Source organism: Triticum dicoccoides, chromosome 2B (assembly GCF_002162155.2).
Source record: "Triticum dicoccoides isolate Atlit2015 ecotype Zavitan chromosome 2B, WEW_v2.0, whole genome shotgun sequence".
NCBI lineage: Eukaryota > Viridiplantae > Streptophyta > Magnoliopsida > Poales > Poaceae > Triticum > Triticum dicoccoides.
In genome coordinates, this window is record NC_041383.1 from 711,358,810 (window position 1) to 711,365,354 (window position 6,545).

Genomic DNA, 6,545 nt, shown 5'->3' on the forward strand with positions numbered 1-6,545 from the left:
CGGTGCGGCGGCAGACCTATGGTGGGGAGTGATTTCGGGGAGGGCGGGCCAGCCGCGGGCGGCGGGGGCTGGCGGCTCAGGGGGGTGGAGTTTGATGATAAATTGCAGGCCCTTGATTTCGTATCCAACAGCTGGAAAATCTAATGACCAGAGATGAAAAAGTCAGTCAACTGACATGTAGCCTCACTCCGCATGTACACATGCACGCACGCAAGACACGCACGCATGCAGGCGTGCAACACTAACACGTACACATAATGTACACATGCAAGCACGCAAGACATGCACGCATGCAGGCGTGCAACACTAACACGTACACACGCACGCATGCTGGTGTGCAACACTGACACGTACACATGCACTCACGAACACACGCACGTACGCACCCATGCATGCAACACTGAAACGTACCCATGCACGCACGCAACACTCGCACGCCTGCATGCACACAGAACACGACGCAAGACACACGCTCAACCTATATGTGCATGCACCCTTTGTTAAGGACATGAATTGTTACGGGTATTAATCAATCTTATCTGTGATAAGCAGAACATTGATGTTTGCTGTGGTCTTTATGAATCACAACGTATCGAACGGGCTATCAACATAGTAGGCTTATCTACATGAAAAAGATGACGTCACACTCAATGAACAATCATCGGTTTATGAAATGCCTGCTTCTAACCGCCCTAGCCCACCAAAGGTTCCTCTGCTGTGCGCTACGTGCGTTGGGTCACTGACATGCAGGCCATGCACCCAAAGAGCCCACACATCAGTGGAAGAACGGCACGGTGTCCTAGGTCAGAGTCAAGGGCGCCACTCTCTACACGCCCGGCTGAACACGCCACCTTGCCGCATTCAAACGCCTCCATGAAACCCGCCCATGTGGAAGCCGAGAAATCCACTCTGGACACACGTCCGTTCATGACTGGGCCGGTGTTAAACGCAATGCCGGCCGAGCTCCTCCCGTCCGCCGTCTATTTAATCTCCTATTTAAACGAGGCCAAACGCCGGCCAAGAATCACACACCTCCGCCGCTCCCCTATCTCCTCCACCATTTTGTCCAATCTTACAATGGCTTACGAAGAGTAGTTATTCCGCATCCAAGCCGGCTGGGTAGCTCGTCAGATACAAGCTATGCAGCTCGCTGATCCACCTCCCTCCCCTCGCCCGACGGAGCCAGTTGCCGCCCCAAGCCGGCGCGCGCCTCAGCAACTCGCTGCTCCAAGCCAGCTCGACGAGGAGCGGGACACGGGCGTCGTTGCTGCCGTCCATGCCGCCGCCTCGTACCGTGTCTCCCGTTTCTGTGGTCGAGACTCCCATGCCGGCGGCCGTGCCATGCAAGCAGTGACAGAAGCCCGGTGTGCGGAGAGTGAAGAGTCGGTGGCCAGTGCCTCCGCGTCTGCCGCCATCATCAAGGAGAAGTAGAACACGGGAGGCCGCCGCCGCTTGGGTCCCATGAAGGCCACCGCGGAGGCGACGCCGGCGTACACAGCAGATGTCTTGCCGGATCCTTTTGTTGCGAGGACCTTCGTCGACCCCGCATGGGATCCACAGAAGAGGGGAATGTTAGGATGAACTCGAGTCGGTGCCGACCATGGCAAAGTAGTGGCCGGTGATGAACTCAAACCGGTGCCGGCCACCATCATCTTCGGCACCAGACAATGATATTAGTTGGGCAGTGGGGAAGCGAGCCGTCCTTTGCGCTGAAGCATATACCTACGGGGCTCCCGGCAGTCCGGTGATCATGCTACCGGACATGAGGAACACAAATCGATTGACGGGTGACCATTTAGGCCAGGTATTATATACGTGTGCTGTCCAGAACTAGCACCGCGTAGTTCATTTCAATGTAATGAAATCCGTCATGTTTGTATGAAAATCTGGTATTTTATATGATTTCCGTCGTTGTTTATATGAAATATCAGTTTGTCTATGTGTTTGCATGAATTTCGTCCGGTTTGATGTCGTAATTTGCGGGTCGCCGGTCGGTCTGCGGGCGGCTCGGGCGGTGTTGTGGGACAAAAAAACACAGCTCATGCGAGCTCGTCTCCAACATGCATGCTGGAGGATACATGACAGCATGAGCACCCGAGCCATTCCTCGTTCATTGGTGGCAAAGGCACCGGGTGACAAAAGGGTCGCCAATATTTTGGCTACCCCGGCCAAGATCCAAACAGCCCCTCCCAATAGATTCAAATCCCTCGTTCGCCATGGAATTTTGCCATGTGTTTTTTTCATGGACTAGCAAGATGCCCGTGCATTGCACGGAACATCAAGATGCATTTTTTTACAAACTCCCGCATGCATGCAAGGGATAATTAATGTCCTCCTTTGCTAGTACCATGAGGCAAACACCATTAATATTGCATCGATTAGTGTTAGTGGCCTTGTATATCTGCAAATTGTAATTTTGATAGTGGCCCCTTGTATATAAAAATGGAGGGAGAAAGATGAGAGATAAGGTGAGGAGGAGTGGGGCGTGGTGGTGACTGGTGGTCGGACTGGGTAGAGGCATGGGGATGGACGGCGCATTATGTCTAGGTTTGTATCTCTCTCACACACACTATGTAGGTGGGGGACGTGCATGAAGAGAAGAGGTGCACGCACGGTGCATGTACTCCCGTCTCTTTCCAAACCACACCCGCGCGGGTACACGGTGGAGCTCATTTCTGTATGAAAAAGGCAGCCCACGTGGTAATTTGGCACATGTACTAGTTGTCCACTTGGTGGAGGGAGGATCGTCTACCACGGGTGAACAAACAAATTGCGACTTGACATGTTATGTTAAAAAAAGAGACAAACCATGTGGGGCCTACCTTAGAGGCAAGGCTCTATATACTAGAGTACTTTTGATGTGTCCCGCCAACTTGCAGAACGAGGAGAACCTTGCTTAGTACGCCGTCTCCCCCGCCCACGGGAGCGGTGGCTCGCAGGATGAGGCGAAGCTTGCTTACGAGTAGTAGTAGTAGTACTCCTACTACTGTACGCCTTACGCCCGCTCCCTCGCCCACGCACGCGGTGGCTTGCAGCACGAGGAGAAAATTTTACTCCCTTCGTCTAGGTGAGTAAGTCATCTTAGGTTGTGCACCGTGACCAAGGAGGAGGAGAAAACGAGAGAACTTAATGTTCATTTGCTAATTAATAACATTGCATGCAATGAACTCACAACTACATGTCGTGTTTAATAGTCTCCAGTCATTAAAAGCATGCACACCCCACATCTCTTATTGGTTGATATGTCAAGAAACAAGAAGGAGGTAGAATTTAATGCACCGCACCTAAGTGTTTTGGGATTATTTGGTTTTCATAAGACGACCACACACCTAGACGAAGGGAGTACGTACCTTGGTTAGTACTCTCTCCATTTACTTATACAAGGCCACTATAAAAAATACATTTTGCATCTATACAAGGCCACAAATAGTAATTGAGACAAAAGTTACTACTCCCTCCTTTCCAGTTTATGGCTCAATTTCAAAATCTCTCCAACCAAGGTAGATGGTGAGTGGTCGAATTAATTTCGTAGTTTGCACAAGTAATTAGTACACTCGTTTTTCTCAAGAAGTTATGCTTACCGAGGCATTAAATAGAACGAATGAATGAATGACCACTAAATTTCCATGAACTTGTACATGCATTGGTTAGTTTCCTCTTGACACTGCTTGCGTCGGGTGATCTAACGCACATCGAAATCCAACATGTAATGGTACTACTACTAGTATAGTAGAATTGAGACTTATCAAACGGAAAAATGAATGCTTTTAGATGAGCCCTATAAACCCTAGTGGGTACGTACTCTGTAAAAACAGATTTTTCCAAAACTAAGTCGCTCTCTTTCATGAATTCTGTAGTATACTCCCCCGTCGACGCTCCCTTTCATGAATTCTGTACTTCCTGTCGCCGACATGTGGGACATATAGCAACCGGGTCAACGTGTCAAGCACCAAAGAACAGTGCAGAATAGCAGGGGACACACACCCCACTCTTACCGGCCCAGTCATAGTAATGAGCAATGAGACGTCAAATCACAATGTCGCACCTTCCCAGACGGACGAAGCAACCATTATTTCACACTTTGGTTCGCCATCATCTCAAACCACATAGTATTGCTTCTGCCTCAAGAGGGACACGCGCATCGCCTTGGTACGTCATGACACATGGGACCGCATGACAGGCCATGCTCCCCCGCCGATCGCTCGGTAAAATCACCTCATTTTTACTATACTTCCTCCGAATCTGTTTACTACATGGCATGCACGTTGTTCTAGGTTGAGAATTTAACTGGCTATATATGTGATGAACAGTACTCCATCCTTTTAAAAAATGTATACTTTTGTACAGTAGTACTATCGATGGATTGCACAGTGGAGCAAAAATTGACATTAAAAAAAAGGTGGTACATATAGAGAGCGCTCGTCGCCAAATTACGCATATAGTACTATTAAAAAAGCTAGTACTCCCTCCGTCCTTTAAAGAATGTACTTCCAACTTTCTTGGAAAGTCAAACTTTTTTATATTTGACCGTTTTTATATAATAATACATCAACATTTATGCCATCAAATTAGTAGCATTAGATTCGTGATAAAATATACTTTCATCATATACCTATTTGATTTCACAAACATTGATATATTTTTGCACAAACTCGGTCAAACTTTGAAATAGTTTGACCCTCCAACAAAGTTGGAAGTACACTCTTTAAAGGACGGAGGGAGTATGTGCTTAATTGTGGTGCTAAATTCTATTAAAGAAATACTAGTAGTATGTATCATACTAAGGAGTTAAAGTAACGAGAAGAAACATAACATAGTTCTGCTGCGGCTCAGCACAACACACCCCTCAAATTCAATTAAGCACACCTGAAATTAAACTATGCAACTAATCCGATAGACACTGCGTTAGAACCACCATGAGCAACGATACTGACACCTTACTCACTCAGAGGAGTCTTCGTCCATGTCCTCGACTTCGTCCTTGTCCCTCTTCCTCTTGGCCGATACTTCTTTGCTTGAACCGCACACTTGGCTCTCGCTCTTCATCCAACCCTTGTAGATATTGAAACAAAGGTAGCCATCCATTGCAGCGTAGTGGATGTGGTCTATATCTAGTACATTCAGCTGCCATGTATAATGATGAAATGTGTAATGAGGTTTCTCCAGTTTACCGTATGAAGGATGAACCATGGCTCCTGCCAGGGTCAGCATTGAAGGCTGACGAGAGTACACCAGCCGATTCTTCTGGAGGTCGAAGGTGTTGCCTACAATGAGGCCTATCCGACCCAGGACTTCTTTGGCGTTACCAAAGTCTACAGTAACGAATTTGACTAGGTTGCTCTCGAGGAAGTCCTTAAAATCCAGGCATTCAACGTCGGCATGGCATATGTGGTAGACCAAGCATAAGTCATGCATGCAAACCTGGATCACGGCGGGCTTCTTCCTCTCTTCGTCCTTTTGATCCTTCTCTCATCCCAGGACTGTGGTGTACTCAACATCTAGCCTAGCGACCCACTCATCATCTGAGTCTTCGAAGATGCGTCTGAAGCGAGAAAGGCATCCTTTCACCATCGCGGAAGAACGGGTGTAGATGACATCAAACTCATTGCCGGTGATGGTTCTAACCTTGTACTCACTGCCGATCATGCAGATTTGGGACGCCATGGATTTGGGAGGAGGGTTAGGATTAGTGGAACTGCCGTAATGTGAATGCATGGGGCGACTAGGAGCGAACCGCCGTAGTATTGGAGGACGTGCGGGGACGAGTAGGAGCGAACTGCCAGCGTACGAACGACAGGGTAGTGGCTTTCCATTCTCCCATGATACGGGGTTCCGAGAGCCCTTGGATCTGAGACCGAACGTTGCATGGCGTGATTCTAGACCTATGGGTGAATATCCTATCCTGGAGGGTTATTCTACAAATTTTCAACAACTTAGCATGCGACCGTTTGATCTTAGATCAAAGGGCTGCCAGCAGCCCGTATCATGGTCGCGCCTACCACTACCGTCGCGTCGCTCGCGCGGTCGCGCTGTTGGAGATTTAACACAGTGCGTTAGGCTGTTTGATGTTGGCATGTCATACATAGTCATCACTTAGTCACTCATACTACAACAAAGGTTAGCTATAAGGTTGGCTATAAGTGTATTTTTTACTCCTCTCTATCTCTTTCTTCGTACTCCCTCCGTCCCATAATATAAGAACGTTTTGGACATTAGGACACAGGGAATACTAGTATTTATTGCATTTGCCAAGGAGTGACCTCTTCCAATGAAATGGTGTTGCTAAGTTTGCTTCATTTAATTAGCTATAGTCTCAAAATTGTATTTTCACCCAGGTACATCGCTTAGCACCGTTTCTTCCTTGGGTCACCAAACTTGCCACATCAGACTTTATACCAATGTGGCAAGCTTAGCACCTGTAGGAGTAAGTAAGTACTACAATAGTGGGCTATAAGCCCGCTTTACATGTCATTTTTGCATGTGTGGAGGAAAGAGGCAAGGAAAAAGTGGAGCAGTGGGCTCTCATGCAAGAGCCAGCCTTAACT